Here is a 17,094-nt window from a genome sequence, read left to right as displayed (position 1 = left end):
ACTTCCTATGCAAGGAGTGTGGGGGTCTGGAAGTGCTGGTCAACAACATGGGCATCGTCTTCCAACCCTCCTCTCTCTGTGTGATCTAGTCAGGTTAGTGGAACCTCACTACCTCCAATTCATAAGGCCGGCCTAAAACCTATCACTTGCCTAGAATATTCCAGGATCTCCAGAGCACATATTTGTTTTCCTGCCTCTCCACCTGCACCTATGCCCTCCCTTCCTGCCTCAAATCCCTCTAACCCCATCTAAAACCAACATTTCCTGAAGACACTGCTTTTTCCATTTCCTCCATTCACTATAGCTTCTCTCTGGTTTGTGCTCCTCTGGAAGACTGCAACTAATTAACTAGATTCAGGACCTCCATCAATTTGGTGTTTCTGTGGGTAAACCAGGGATAGGACTTCCTACTCTGCCATCTTGCTGATGTTACTCTAAAGATGCTTTTTGGCCTGAATCTCCCTGATTCTCTCTTCCCTGAATCTCCAGGCTGCAGGCCTCCCTGCTGATTTTGGACTCGTCAGCCTCCATAATTGTGAGTCATTCCTTACGATTCTTTAAAATAAATCTCTCTCGCTCACTCTTTCCCTCTCTTCCTCTAAGCATGTGTATGCACACACACCCTATCAGTTCAATTTTCTCTGGAGATTCTAGACTGATTAACACATGTGGCAAAAGAATAAATGTTACTCTATATTGTCACAAATGCATTAAGTTGGGATTTCAAGCAGTGGAACCTATCCTGGATTATCTTGGAGGGTCCTCGATGCCATCACATGTACCCTTATTTACAGAGGTGAGGAAGTTTTGAGGATGAAGAGGAGGCCTGTGAACATGGAAGCAGTGAGTGGACTGATGTAGCCATAAGCAAGGAAACACCTTTAGCCACCAGAAGAGGGAAGAGGTAAGGAAGGGTCTTCCCTAGAAACCGGAGAGTGCACAGTCCTGGAAGCACCTTGATTTCAGACCTCTGGCCTCTGGAGCTTCAAGAGACTAGATCGCTGTTGTTTTAACTGGGTACAGTTTGTAATCATTTGTTATGGTAGCCCCGGAAAAGTAAGATCCCCATGTTCCTTGTTTACTTAGCAGTTTGGCCACATTGGTGACTCAATGTAAGTTTTGGCAGATTACCTTAAAGATCCCCCAGGTAAAAACCTCTGGCATTTCTTCCTGGCAGCTCTCCCTAGGATTACCAGTTGTACCAAAGTATTGCTCTTGAAGAACAAAGAGTTCGGAAAGTTCTTTGCCTTCAGTCAAAGGCAAGGAACACACACACTCAGCAATTATGTCTCCACTGCTCACTCGCTGTCTGTCTCTCTCTCAAAACTAAATAAACATAAAAAAAAAAGATGAGGTCATGCTAGATCAGGAAGGGCCCTAAGTCCAATGACTGGTGTCTTTATAAAAAAGGAGGAGGATACAGAAGAGAAGGCAGGGGTTGGGATGATGTAACCACAAACCAAGGAATCCCAAGGAGTGCCAGCGACCACCTGAAGCTGGGAGAGGCAAGGAAGGATTCTTTGATAGAGTTTTAAGAGCGAGAACGACCCCGGCAACACCTTGATATTGGACTTCTGCTCTCCAGAACCGTGAGAAAATACCTTTCTGTTGTTTTAAGCCCCAGCTTGTGGTACTTTGTATGATGGTCACAGAAATGGATCCAGACGCCATGTAGTTTGGCCACTAAACCACCAGAGGGCACTGTCTACCAGCAAGTACTGCATACACAGACACTAGGACCCAAAAGGATTACTGAAGTTTACAGACACAGCCATGCCGTGTTCAGATCAAACACTTGTACCTGTTTGATGACGGTAAACAACTTGTAATGTATCACTTAGAAAAATTACAACCGTTATCATCTTGCTGGATAATTTTGTGACCTTTGCAACAACTTGGCTGGGAGCTTTTAAAGAACATCCTTGCCCTGCTGTCATTTTGTACCCCAGGGAGGGTATCTGTAGGATCAATTCCACCCCCCCCCCCAAAAAAAAAACAATTTCCCTTCCAGGAATAGATGCATGTCCTTCATTTCCATTGACAGGTCCTACTGGCTCTGAGGTGGCTACAAGGCCAGGTCGCAGTGAGTGTAAGTTCTGCCCCAGTCCTAGGTGGCCTTGGGCATCTTGGTGCTGAGCTGGGGAAATCTGTGGTCTATCAAGAGACCAATGGAGAAACAAGACTTGAAATAAAAGAATCTATTCATGGCCAAGATATTTTCATTATACAGACAAGACCCAGAGATGTGAATACAGCTGTGACGGAGTTACTGAGCATGGCTTAGGCACTGAAGACAGCCCGTGCCAGGAACATCACTAGAGTCATCCCTTATTTCCCCTACAGCAAGCAGAGCAAGGTGAGGAAGAGGGGTTCATTCCATTGTGTGTAAATTCTTGGCGAACATTCTGGCAAAAGCAGGTTTAACTCACATGATCACCAAAGATCTTCATCAAAAGTAAATACAAGGCGTTTGCAGCTTTCCCATGTACAACCTTAGAGCCTCACCCTTTGTGTTGCAGTATAACCAGGGAGAAATTCTGAATTACAGGAATGCAGTCATTGTAGCAAAGTCTCCTGATACTGCCCAGTCATATGCTGGGGGACTCCATCTGGGGTTAGCTGTAATCCACGCAGAAGCCCAGGGTACAGAGCGGGACATGGATGAAGGTCGTCATTCTTCCCCAGTGGTCAAAAATGCTACTGTCCACCCAGGTCTGGGGTTGCCGCTGATGATGGCCAAAGACAAGCCGTCGATAACTGTAGTCAGAGATGATGGTGGGCACACTGCATGGTGGATGACATTATGGATGATGCAGGAAGATGTGTTGCTTCTGCGGAGACACTGAAAGAGAGAGGGTTTACAAGATCTATGTCATGGCCACTGAAGGCATCCTGTCTGCAGAGGACCCTGCCTGAGTGAGGAGTCCTCCATTGATGAGGTGGTGGTGACGAATACTGTCCCTCACGGCATGCGGAAGCCGCAGTGTCCCAAGATAGAGACTGCTGGTATCAGTCTGATTCTTTCTGAAGCAATTCGGAGAATCCACAATGGGGAGTCCATGGCCTACCTTTTCCCAAAACATCACTGCGGAGGACTAGGTGCCACGGTTGCCTGGACTGTGGAGCTCCCGAGGAAAACGTGTGGAAAGCGGTGCCATCAACTTACATACAAAGTGTTTCCTTTCAGGGGAGGACTACAAACAGCCTGGAGTCAGATGGTCTCTCTTGCCAGGTTTGGTAGGTAGGAGGCATTAAGATGGTTAAGGGGAAGACAGAGTTCATGGATAAATGGCCTGAAATGTCTGCCAGTGTCATCCTGTCCCTTAAACAAAAGTTACAGACACTTTCCTGAAAAGAATCTCCAAATCTTATTAATATGGAAAAGGGGCAAAAGGCAGATAAGGTCTTAACTCCGTAATTGGCAGTCGTTTCCACCGCAGAGACATGCGTGTGTCGATGTGGATCTTGATTAGGGAAGCTGAGTGCCCTGGCACTGTTGCCAGTCTAGTTGTCCTCTTCCCGGTTAACCTCACACGAGTCTTTTGTGGAAAACCCTAGTAGTCTGTGAGAAGCTGCTATGTCCACAGCCAGTGAACAATGAAGCATGTGTGGCACGACCCCTAGCAAGGAGGTCCGATTAGACAGTAGCATCCTTTCTCTCTCAATACCTGTGTTGCTCTTCAATGGAAAAGAAAAGAATCTGTGGTCTTCCTAGTCTGTTCACTACACTGCAGAGCTGTGAAGCCTCTCCCGCCTTCACGGTGACTGACTTCTGTCCAGACTGTGCGGAAAACAATGCCTACAAAATAAAAGGTGTTCCAGGTCCACGGATGGTCCCAAACCCTAGACGTGAGGCTCCATCTGTACGTTCCATCCCCTTCCTGAGCATCAAAGTCAAATCAGTGTTGGAATATTGGACTTAAAAACCTAAAGTTTTAAAATATAGAACTAACTATATACTTTTTCTTGTGTGACAGGTGACACTTTTGTCAACTGCATTACTTACGGCTGCACTTGACCTTTCTATCCAGCATTTAAAATTACCTAGTCGGGTGTCTGGGTGGCTCAGTCGGTTAAGCATCAGACTCTTGATTTCAGCTCAGATCGCATTCTCATGGTTCGTGAGATCAAGCCCTGTGTCAGGCTCTTCAGTGACAGGGTGGAGCCTGCTTGGGATTCTCTCTCTCTGTTCCTCCCCTGCATGTGTGCACGTGCATGCTCTTTCACTCTCAAAATTGGTAAAACATTTTTTAAAAATTAAAAAACACATGTTCATGCTCTCTCACTCTCTCACAATTGATAAACATTTTTTTTTAATTAAAAAATAAAATTAAAAAAAACAGACAGGAACTAATTCCTCTGCAAAGAGGTAATAGTATGTTACATACTCACCAGAAATGTACAGAAATGGTGGTTTTTCTAACCTTGGCAATACTGCTCTAGAACAAACAGTGAGGTGGGTCCTAAGGACAGGGCTAAGGGCCCTTAGACCATCATCTCCCACTTCAGCTGCCTCACCAGTGTTATGGGTAATACAGATCCCCAGTCTTCCAGAAACTCTTCTCCAGCCTAGCATGGGCACAGTTGATTCCCTCTTCAGCCATGGAGTCCAGCCTCTCAGACACAGCCCTGATACTGGTTCATACCAACTGCAGGGAGAACGTCTTCCTCCAAGTCCACAGTGTTCCCAATAAGTATAAGCAGCACCCCTTTTCCCTGAGTCCCTCTGAATACAGAGGCCTGAAACCAATTCCAGGGCGCCACAGGGATAGCCACCGTGGTGGCCTCAAGAACAGCCCTCACACCCAAGCATGTTTGACGAAGGAGCCAAGAATACTCAATGGAGAAAAGACATTATCTTCAAAAAATGGGGCTGAGGGGCATCTGGGTGGCTCAAAGGAATGAGTGTCCGACCCTTGATTTTGGCTCAGCTTGTGATTGAGACCCATGTGGGACTTCAGGCTGGCAGTGTGGAGAGTGTTTGGGGTTCGTTGTCTCCCTCTCTCTCTGCCCGTCTCTCAAAATAATAAACATTTTTTTTTAATGGTGGTGGGAAAATTGCATAGTCCCATGGAAAAAAAATGAAACTAGACTTCTACCTTACACCACTCACAAAAATTAACTCATAATGGATTAAAGATATTTACATGTAACACCAGAAACCATAGGGCGCCCGGGTGGTTCAGTCGGTTAAGCATCCAACCCTTGGTTTTGGCTCAGAAATCGATATCATTAGTGAGTTTGAGCCTCATGTTGGGCTCTGTGCTAACAGCACGGAGCCTGCTTGGAATACTCTCTCTCCCTCTCTCTCTGCCTATCTACTCCTCCCCGGCTCACACACACAGTCTGTCTCTCAAAATAAATAAATAAACTTAATAAAAAACTCTACTCTTGGCAGTGATTTTTTTGACATGATATCTAAAGCACAAACAACCAAACAAAAAACAAACAAGTGGGACTACATCAAATTAAAAATCTTTTGTACAGCAAAGGAAACCATCAACAAGATGAAAAGACAACCTGCAGACTGAGAAATAATATTTCCAAACCATATATATATATATATATATATATATATATATATATATATATAGTTAGAGGTAATTATCAAAAATATATTAAAAAATTATACAACACAATAGCAAAAATACCCACAAAAAAACAATCTATTTAAAAAATGGGCAAAGGATTTGAATAGACATTTTTCCAAAGAAAATATACCAATGGCCAACAGGTATATTAAAAGGTACTCAACATCACTCATCACCTGGGAAATGCAAATCGAAGTCGTGAGATACTACCTCAACCGGTTAGAATGATGATCATCAAAAGACAAGAGATTAAAACAATGCTGGGCAGGATGTAGAGAAATGGGAATTCTTATGCACCGTTGCTATGAATGTAAGTTGATGCAGCCAATATAGAGAACAGTACGAGGTTCCTTTAAAAACTAAAAATAGAGATGATGGCAGAACAGCATGGAAGTTTTGTGTGTGTCTCACGTCCATGAAATACAGCCAGACCAACACTAAACCATCCTGCACACCTAGAAAACTGATTGGAGGATTAACACAACAATCTGCACAACCTGAACCACAGAATTCAACAGGTATGCGGCGCGGAGAGGTGAACTTGGGGAATGAGAAGTCCCGGTGGGCAGGGAGCTGCTTTTGCGGGCAAAGAGAGGACAGAGACAGGGGGAGGGGGAGGGGGGATATGGGAAAAGCACCCCTCCCCAAAAGCAGCTGGACAGAAAGTGGAAAAGTGGAAACAGCCGCAGGGACTAAACTAACAAAGGAGAAAGCAGAGGGTTTAAATTCCATTAAGACCGTAAACAAGGGGAGCACAGAGTCTGCAACTCCGCAGCTCCATACCTGGAGGTGGTCTGGTGGGAACAGCGAATCCCTAGGAACAGAGTGGGATCTGGCAGGTTCACAGGCCACATGGGGAGAAGCGGTTTCACTGCTGGAAGGACATTTGGTAGAGGCTGCGAGGCAACCTGGGCCCAGCAGACCCCAGAGAATGGACACATTTACTGGTGCTGGAACACGGTCGTTAAGGGTGCAGGCTGGTGCCAGATGTGTGTTGTGATTTCCCATAATCCCTGAAACGCTGCTGCTACACTATCTTGCAAACTTTTCCTGAGGCAGGCTGGCACCTGGCCACAGTCTCAGGGCACCGGCAGCAACAGGGTCCAGCAAGCGAGCATTCCTGAGTGCAGCTGGCATTCAGCCATTGTTCAGTGAGACCCTCCCACAGAGGGGCAGAACGGGTCAAAGCCGCAGTCCTTCAGAATTAAGGGGAAAACAGCCACATCTGAGACAAAATTCAGGACACAGGTACTGCCTGGGGCTTGGTCATGGACACTGAAAAAGTGGGGAGTAGACAAAAGTTGAAGACAGAGGACAGGTGCATAATTGCTGATCCGGGAGAACAGAGTTCCAATACTAGAGACTGGGTAGCTGGGTGACGCCATTTTCACTGCTCCCGCACCTGCCCAAATGCACCTACGGGCATCGCAACAATCCACCTCAGTAGGCTAGCAGCGCCATCTAGTGGAGAACGGAGCCATTACACTAAGCCCTGCCCAACTGGGCCCACCTCACTCCTCAGGAACACAAGTCTCACAACCTGCTCAGTTTCTGGACTATAAAGTACTTCATAGTCTGAATTCTAGGGGAAAACAAAGCAATTTCAGTCGTATTTCAATCTGTTAGCAGGTCCACCTATTCAATTTTCTTTTTTTTTCTCTTTTTCACTTCTTTTTCTTGAATACAGAAAGAGAAAAAATTCATTTTTATTTTCAATTTTTATTAAAAATACTTAATTTTTTACTATATTTTTACTTGTGTGTAAATTATTTCAAACTCTCTTTTACTTCCATCACTTTATTTTATTCTCCTTCAGTGTACTCACTTTTTCAAATTTTCAAATGATTTCCTTTTTTTGTTCCTTCCCCCCCACCTTTTTTCTCTAATCTATCAAACTACTTTCAACACCCAGACCAAACACACCTAGTCATTTACTCGATTTTGTGTGTGTGTTTTCAATTTTTTGATTTTACTATTTTTAATTTTAATTTTTATACCTCATTAATTCCTTTTCTCCCTTCAAAATGACAAAATGAAGGAATTCACCCCAAAAGAAAGAGCACGAAGAAACGACAGCCAGGGATTTAACCAACACAGATAAAAAAAGCAAGATGTCTGAACCAGAATTTAGAATCACGATAATAAGAATATTAGCTGGAGTTGAGAATAGACTAGAATCCCTTTCTGCGGAGATAAAAGAAGTAAAAACTAGTCAGGATGAAATTTAAAAAATGCTATAACTGAACTGCAATCACGAATGGATGCCACGGTGGCAAGGATGGATGAGGCAGAACAGAGAATCAGCAATATAGAGAACAAACTTATGGAGAATAATGAAGCAGAAATAAAGAGGGAGATTAAGGCAAAAGAGCACGATTTAAGAATTAGAGAAATCAGTGACTCATTAGAAAGGAACAACAGGGGCGCCTGGGTGGCGCAGTCGGTTAAGCGTCCGACTTCAGCCAGGTCACGATCTCGCGGTCCATGAGTTCGAGCCCCGCGTCAGGCTCTGGGCTGATGGCTCGGAGCCTGGAGCCTGTTTCCGATTCTGTGTCTCCCTCTCTCTCTGCCCCTCCCCCGTTCATGCTCTGTCTCTCTCTGTCCCAAAAATAAAAATAAAAAACGTTGAAAAAAAAATTTAGAAAGGAACAACATCAGAATCATAGGGGTCCCAGAAGAGGAAGAGAAAGAAATAGGGGTAGAAGGTTTATGTGAGCAAATCATAGCGGAAAACTTTCCTAACCTAGGGAAAGACACAGACATCAGAATCCAGGAAGCACAGAGGACCCCTATTAGTTTCAACAAAAACCAACCATCAACAAGGTATATCATAGTCAAATTCACAAAATACTCAGGCAAGGAGAGAATCATGAAAGCAGCAAAGGAAAAAAAGTCCCTAACCTACAAGGGAAGACAGATCAGGTTTGCAGCAGACCTATCCACAGAAACTTGACAGGCCAGAAAGGAGTGGCAGGATATATTCAATGTGCTGAATCAGAAAAATATGCAGCCAAGAAGTCTTTATCCAGCAAGGCTGTCATTCAAAATAGAAGGAGAGATAAAAAGTTTCCCAGACAAACAAAAATGAAAGAAGTTTGTGACCACTAAACCAACCCTGCCAGAAATTATAAGGGGGACTCTCTGAGGGGAGAAAAGATGAATATAAATATATGTGTATATATATATATATATATATATATATATATATATATATATATATATATATATATATATATATATATACCAAAAGCAACAAAGATTAGAAAGGACCAGAGAACACCACCAGAAACTCCAACTCTACAAGCATTGTAATGGTAGTACTCACTCTAAACGTCAGTGGACTCAATGTTCCAATCAAAAGACACAGGCTAACAGAATGGATAAGAAAACAAGATCCATCTATATGCTGTTTACAAGAGACCCACTTGAGACCTAAAGACACCTTCAGATTGAAAATAAGGGGATGGAGAACTATCTATCATGTTATCATGGTCAACAAAAGAAAGCCAGAGTAGCCATACTTATATCAGACAATCTAGACTTTAAAATAAAGACTGTATCAAGAGAGGCAGAAAGGCATTATATCATAATCACGGGTTCTATCCACCAAGAAGACTTAACAATTGTAAACATTTATGCGCCAAATGTGAAAGCACCCAAATATATAAACCAATTAATCACAAACATAAAGAAACTCATTGATAGTAATACCATAATAGTAGGAGACTTCCACACCCCACTCACAGCAATGGACAGATCATCTAATCAAAAAATCAACAGGGAAACAATGGCTTTGAATGACACACTGGACCAGATGGACTTAACAGATATATTCAGAACATTTCATCCTAAAGCAGCAGAATATACATTCTTCTCCGGTGCACATGGAATGTTCTCCAGAATAGACCACATACTGGGACACAAATCAGCCCTCAGCAAGTGCAGAATGATCGAGATCATACCATGCATATTTTCAGACCACAACACTATGCAACTCAAAATCAACCACAAGAAAAAATTTGGAAAGGAAACAAATACTTGGACTGAAGAACATCCCATGAAAGAATGAATGGGCTAAGGAAGAAGTTAAAGGGGAAATTAAAAGTATATGGAAGCCAATGAAAATGATAACGCCACAACCCAAAACGTCTGGGACGCAGCAAAGGCGGTCATAAGAGGTAAGTATATAGCAATCCAGGCCTTCCTAAAGAAGAAAGATCTCAGATACACAACATAACCTTATGCCTTAAAGAGCTGGAAAAAGAACAGCAAATAAAACCCAAAACCAGCAGAAGACAGGAAATAATAAAGATTAGAGCAGAAATTAATGCTATTGAAACCAAAAAACAGGGGCGCCTGGGTGGCGCAGTCGGTTAAGCGTCCGACTTCAGCCAGGTCACGATCTCGCGGTCCGTGAGTTTGAGCCCCGCGTCAGGCTCTGGGCTGATGGCTCGGAGCCTGGAGCCTGTTTCCGATTCTGTGTCTCCCTCTCTCTCTGCCCCTCCCCCGTTCATGCTCTGTCTCTCTCTGTCCCAAAAATAAATAAAAAAAAAAAAAAAAAAAAAAAAAAAAAAAAAACGTTGAAACCAAAAAACAGTAGAACAGATCAATGAAACCAGAAGCTGGTTCTTCGAAAGAATTAATAAAATTGATAAACCACTAGTCAGTTTGATCAAAAAGAAAAAGGAAAGGACCCAAATAAATAAAATCAAGAATGAAAGAGGAGAAATCACAACCAACACAGCAGAAATAAAAACAATAATAAGAAAATATTATAAGCAATTATATGCCAATAAAATGGGCAATCTGGAAGAAATGGACAAATTCCTAGAAACATATACACTACCAAAACTGAAACAGGAAGAAATAGAAAATTTGAACAGACCCATAACCAGTAAAGAAATCGAATTAGTGATCAAAAATCTCCCAAAAAACAAGAGTCCAGGGCCAGATGGCTTTCCAGGGGAATTCTACCAAACATTTAAGGAAGAGTTAACACCCACTCTCTTGAAGCTGTTCCAAAAAATAGAAATGGAAGGACAACTTCCAAACTCCTTCTATGAAGCCAGCATTACCTTGATTCCAAAACCAGACAGAGACCCCACTAAAAAGGAGATCTATAGACCAATTTCCCTGATGAACATGGATGCAAAAATTCTCAACAAGATATTAGCCAACCGGATCCAACAATATATTAAAAAAATTATTCACCACGACCAAGTGGGATTTATACCCAGGATGCAGGGCTGGTTCAATGATCGCAAAACAAGTAACATGATTCATCACATCAATAAAAGAAAGGACAAGAACCATATGATCCTCTCAATAGATGCAGAGAAAGCATTTGACAAAATACAGCATCCTTTCTTGATAAAAAGATGCAAGAAAGTAGGGATAGAAGGAGCATACCTCAAGATCATAAAAGCCATATATGAACAACCCAAGGCTCATATCATCCTCAATGGGGAAAAACTGAGAGCTTTCCCCCTAAGGTCAGGAACAAGACAGGGATGTCGACTCTCGCCACTGTTATTCAACATAGTATTGGAAGTCTTGGCCTCTACAATCAGACAACACAAAGAAATAAAAGGCATCCAAATCGACCAGGAGGAGGTCAAACTTTCACTCTTCACAGATGACATGATACTCTATATGGAAAACCCTAAAGATTCCACCAAAAAACTGCTAGAACTGTTCATGAATTCAGCAAAGCTGCAGGATATAAAATTAATGCACAGAAATCGGATGCATTCCTAGACGCCAACAATGAAGCAACAGAAAGAGAAATCAAGGAATTGATCCCATTTACAATTGCCCCCAAAACCATAAAATACCTAGGAATAAATCTAACCTAATAGGTGAAAAATCTATACACTGAAAACTACAGAAAGCTTACGAAAGAAATTGAAGAAAGACACAAAAAAATGGAAAAAGATTCCATGCTCCTGGATAGGAAGAACAAATATTGTTAAAATGTCGATACTACCCAAAGCAATCTACATATTCAATGCAATTTCTATCAAAATAACACCAGCATTCTTCACAGACCTAGAACAAACAATCCTAAAATTTGTATGGAACCAGAAAAGACCCCGAATAGCCAAAGCAATCTTGAAAAAGAAAACCAAAGCAGGAGGCATCACAATCCCGGACTTCAAGCTATACTACAAAGCTGTAATCATCAAGACAGTATGGTTCTGGCACAAGAACAGACACTCAGATCAATGGAACACAATAGAGAACCCAGAAATGGACCCACAAACGTATGGCCAACTAATCTTTGACAAAGCAGGAAAGAATATCCAATGGAATAAAGAGTCTCTACAGCAAGTGGTGCTGGGAAAACTGGACAGCGACATGCAGAAAAATGAACCTGGACCACTTTCTTACACCACACACAAAAATAAACTCAAAATGGATGAAAGACCTCAATGTAAGACAATGTAAGCCATCAAAATCCTCAAGGAGAAAGCAGGCAAAAACCTCTTTGATCTTGGCCACAGCAACTTCTTACTCAACACGTCTCCAGAGGCAAGGGAAGCAAAAGCAAACATGAACTACTGGGACCTCATCAAAATAAAAAGCTTCTGCACAGCAAAGGAAACAATCAGCAAAACTAAAAGGCAACCGACAGAATGGGAGAAGATATCTGCAAACGACGTATCAGATAAAGGGTTAGTATCCAAAGTCTATAAAGAACTTATCAAACTCAACACCCAAAAAACAAATAATCCAGTGAAGAAATGGGCAAAAGACATGAATAGACACTTCTCCAAAGAAGACATCCAGATGGCCAAGCAACACATGAAAAAATGCTCAACATCACTCATCATCAGGGAAATACAAATCAAAACCACAATGAGATACCACCTCATGCCTGTCAGAATGGCTAACATTAACAACGCAGGCAACAACAGATGTTGGCGAGGATGCAGAGAAAGAGGATCTCTTTTGCATTGTTGGTGGGAATGCAAGCTGCTGCAACCACTGTGGAAAATAGTATGGAGGTTCCTCAAAAAACTAAAAATAGAACTACCCTACAACCCAGCAATTGCACTACTAGGTATTTATCCGAGGGATGCAGGTGTGCTGTTTCGAAGGGACACAGGCACCCCAATGTTTATAGCAGCACTATCAACAATAGCCAAAGTATGGAAAGAGCCCAAATGTCCATCGATGGATGAAAGGATAAAGAAGACGTGGTATATATACATATATATACACCACACACACACACACACACACACACACACACACACACACACACACACAGTATTACTCGGCATACAAAAAGAATGAAATCTTGCCATTTGCAACTACGTGGATGGAACTGGAGGGTATTATGCTTTGTGAAATTAGTCAGTCATAGAAAGACAAGTATCATATGACTTCACTCATATGAGGACTTTAAGAGACAAAACAGATGAACATAAGGGAAGGGAAACAAAAATAATATAAAAACAGGGAGGGGGACAAAACATAAGACTCATAAATATGGAGAACAAACTGGAAGGGTTGTGGGAGGAGGGATGGGCTAAATGGGTAAGGGGCACTAAGGAATCTCCTCCTGAAATCTTTGCACTACATGCTAACTAATTTGGATGTAAATTAAAAAAAAATTAAAATGAAATTCTCATTTAAAAAAAAAACTAAAAATAGAGGGGGTGCCTGGGTGGTTCAGTCTGAAGAGCATGCACCTCTTGATCTTGGAGTCATGAGTTCAAGCCCCACTTGGGGTGCAGAGATCACTTAAATAAATAACACTTAGCAGTTCTCCTGTCCATGGGTCCTGGACCTGTGCTTTAATAAAAGTACCTTTTTACACCAAAGACATCTTAAGAATTATTCCTTGGCTGTCAGCTCCGAATGTCATGAACCCCACCATCATCTCAAACTGCCTCAACTGCAAATATCTTCTCCCATTCCGTTGGTTGCCTTTCAGTTTTGCTGATTGTTTCCTTTGCCGTGCAGAAGCTTTTTATTTTCATGAGTCCCAATAGTTCATTTTTGCTTTTGTTTCCCTTGCCTCCGGAGACGTGCTGAGAAGTTGCTACAGCTGAGGTCAAAGAGGTTTTGGCCTGCTTTGTCCTTTAGGATTTTGATGGCTTCATGTCTGACATTAGGTATCCTGTTGTTGACTGGGGCATGAGGTCAGACTTGCGCACCTTTCCACCTGTGAGACCCTTCCGTTTTGCATTTGGCTTGCCTGTCATTGTTCCCCAACCCTGTGTGGGTTCCAAGTCCTGTGACACCTAGCTGCTAGAATGCCCCCTCCAGCTACAAATGATAAATGACTCAGATCCAACATGGCGGAGCAGTAGGGGGACCCAAAGTTCCCTCGTCCCTCAATCACAACAGGGTTGAGGCCAAAGGACTTTGAATTCCAAGAGTCCGGGCTGCAGAGTGACTGAGACATCTCCAGGGGCCCACAGGGACAACCTGGCACGTCAAAGGTGTGTGATTGTGAACTGGGAGAGATAAAACAGGGAGCATAGGCACAGATGGGAGGGATCCCCTTCTGTGGCAAGACAAAGAGAAGAGAAGAGGGGCTGTGGAAGTGTAGGACTGTATATGGACTAGAGAAAAACGATGGACCAGGATAGAGAAAGATTCAATCTCTAACCGTGGGGCTTTCAGGGCACCCAGCAGTTTTGCATTTTCTGATTTAACTCTTGGACAATTTTTATTATATGTGTTTTCTTTTTTCTTTTTATCCTTATTTCTTCCCTCCTCTAGTCTGGTTATTCTGTTTGTTGGTTTGCTTAAACAGACATATGTAATCTGTTCTCTTCACACCTGTTCTTTATCTCCTCTATTTTCCTCCCTCTCTGGATTAAGCCCTATAGTTTCTCTGCCTGATCAATTTTCTTTTCTTTCCTTTTTCCTCACCCCTGTCATTAATCTCTTTGTATGGGATAAGACCTCTTCCATAAACACCACCCCCACCCCATTGTTTTTTTGTTATTGCTGGTATTTTGTATGTTTTTTGTGGGTTTTTTGTTTTTCTTTGTTTGCTTGTTTTTTGTTTTGTTTGTTTCCTTTTCCAGGGCTACTTCAAGGCACACCTGGTGGAGGGTCCAAAACATCACTACTGAGTAGGAAGATAAAGCAACCAGGGTCACGACAACAGAGAGCAAGTAACACATTCCAAAAAACACCTGCTGAAAGGCCAGGCCCTGGATAACGTATGACCCGTCTTTAACATAGTACTGCTCATGGGTGTGGGACACATAACAAGCTTTTAAAACACATAAGGAACAGAAAATGAGCCAAAATGGTGAAATGGAAGAACTCTCCTCAAAAGAAATTCCAGGAAGAAATGACAGCTAAAGAATTATCAAAACAGATAAAAACAATACAACTGATAACAAATTTAGAATAATAGTCGTAAGATTAATTACTGGGGTTGAAAAAAGCATAGAATACAGCAGAGAATCTATTGCTATAGAGATCAAGGAACTAACAAATAGTCATGATGAATTAAACAATGTTGTAAATGAGGTGCAAAATAAACGAGGTAGTGACAGCGAGGATTGATGGGGCAGAGGGGAGAATAAGTGAAATAGAAGATAAAATTATGGAAAAGATGAAGCTGAGAAAAAGAGAGATAAAAAAAATTCTAGACCACAAGGGGAGACTTTGAGAACTAAGCGATTTGATGAAACATATTATCTGTATCATAGGAGTTCCAGAAGAAGAGAGAGAGAAAGGGGCGGAAGGTGTACTTGAACAAATCATGCTGAGAACGTCCGCAATCTGGGGAAGGAAACAGACACTGAAATCTAAGAGGCACAGAGAACTCCCTTCAGACGTAACAGGAATTGATCTTCTGCACAACATATTATAGTGAAACTGGCAAAATACAAAAATAAAGACAGAATTATGAAAGCAGCTAGGAACAAAAGGGCCTTAACCTACAAGGGTAGACACAGAAGGGTACTAGCAGACCTATCTGCTAAAACTTGGCAGGCCAGAGGAGAGTGGCAGAGGAAATATTCAACGTGATGAATAGGAAAAATATGCAGCCAAGGATCCTTTATCCAGCAAGGCTGTCATTCAGAATAAAAGGAGACATAAACGTTTTCCCAGACAAACAAAAACTGAAGGACTTCATCAATACTAAACCAGTCCTACAAGAGATCCAAAGGAGGACTCTGTGAGTGGAATGTTGCAAAGACCACAAAGGACCAGAGACATCACTACCAGCACGAAACCTACAGACAGCACAATGACACAAATCCATATCTTTCAATAATAACACTGAATGTAAATGGACCAAATGCTCCAATCAAAAGACATAGGGTATCAGAATAGATAAAAACAAAAAACAAAAAAACAAAAAACAAGACCCATCCACAAGAGACCCATTTTAGACCTGAGGACATCTTTGGATTGAGAGTGAGGGGATGGAGAACTACCTATCATGCTACTGGAAGTCAAAAGAAAGCTGGAGTAGCCATACCTGTATCAGACAAACTAGATTTTAAAGTAAAGGCTGTAACAAGAGATGAAGAAGGGCATTATATAATAATTACGAGGTCTATCCATCAAGAAGAGCTAACAATTATAAATGTTTCTGCACCCAATTTGGTGACACGCAAATATATAAAACAATTAACCACAAACATAAGCAATCTTATTGATAAGACTGTGGTAATTTCAGGGGACTTTAATACTCCACTTACAACAATGGACAGATCAACTAGGCAGAAAATCAATAAAGAAACAATGGTCCTGAATGATACACTGAACCAGATGGACTTGACAGATATATTCAGAACTCTTCACCCAAAAGCAGCAGAATGCACATTCTTCTCGAGTGCACATGGAACATTCCCCAAGATACATCACATACTGGGTCACAAAACAGCCCTCAATAAATATAAAAGAACTGAGATCATACCATGCACATTTTCAGATCACAACGCTATGAAACTTGAAATCAACCACAGGAAAGTTTGGAAAACCTCCAAATGCATGGAGGTAAATGAACATCCTACTAAACAATGAATGGGTCAACCAGGCAATTAAAGAAGAAATTAAAAAATATATGGAAACAAATGAAAATGAAAACACGACAGTCCAAACCCTTTGGGATACAACAAAGGCAGTCATAAGAGGAAAGTACTTTGCAATCTAGGCCTATCTCAAGAAACAAGAAAAATCCCCAACACAAAATCTGATAGCATATCTAAAGGAACTAGAAGCAGAACAGCAAAGAAACCCCAAGGCCAGGAGAAGAAGAGAAAGAATGAAGATCAGAGCAGAAATAAACAATATAGAATCCAAAACAAAAAACAACAAAAAAAAACAGAAGAGATCAATGAAACTAAGAGCTGGTTCTTGGGGGGGGGGGGGGGGGGGGGGGGGGGAAACGCCCCACCAATACAAACAATTATCAGAGAATACTATGAAAAATTATATGCCAACAAACTGGACAACCTGGAAGAAATGGACAAACTCCTAAACATCCACACGCTACCGAAACTCAAACGGGAAGAAA

The 17,094-nt window shown here is 41.9% G+C and overlaps 1 pseudogene; it reads left to right on the top strand.

Moving 5' to 3' along the window:
* Positions 1-813: 813 nt before the first annotated feature.
* On the top strand, positions 814-3,099 carry LOC122198394 (annotated as a pseudogene).
* The last annotated feature ends 13,995 nt before the right edge of the window (positions 3,100-17,094 follow it).

The sequence above is a fragment of the Panthera leo genome, chromosome C2 (assembly GCF_018350215.1).
Source record: "Panthera leo isolate Ple1 chromosome C2, P.leo_Ple1_pat1.1, whole genome shotgun sequence".
NCBI lineage: Eukaryota > Metazoa > Chordata > Mammalia > Carnivora > Felidae > Panthera > Panthera leo.
This window is presented reverse-complemented; position numbering and strand designations above follow the sequence as displayed.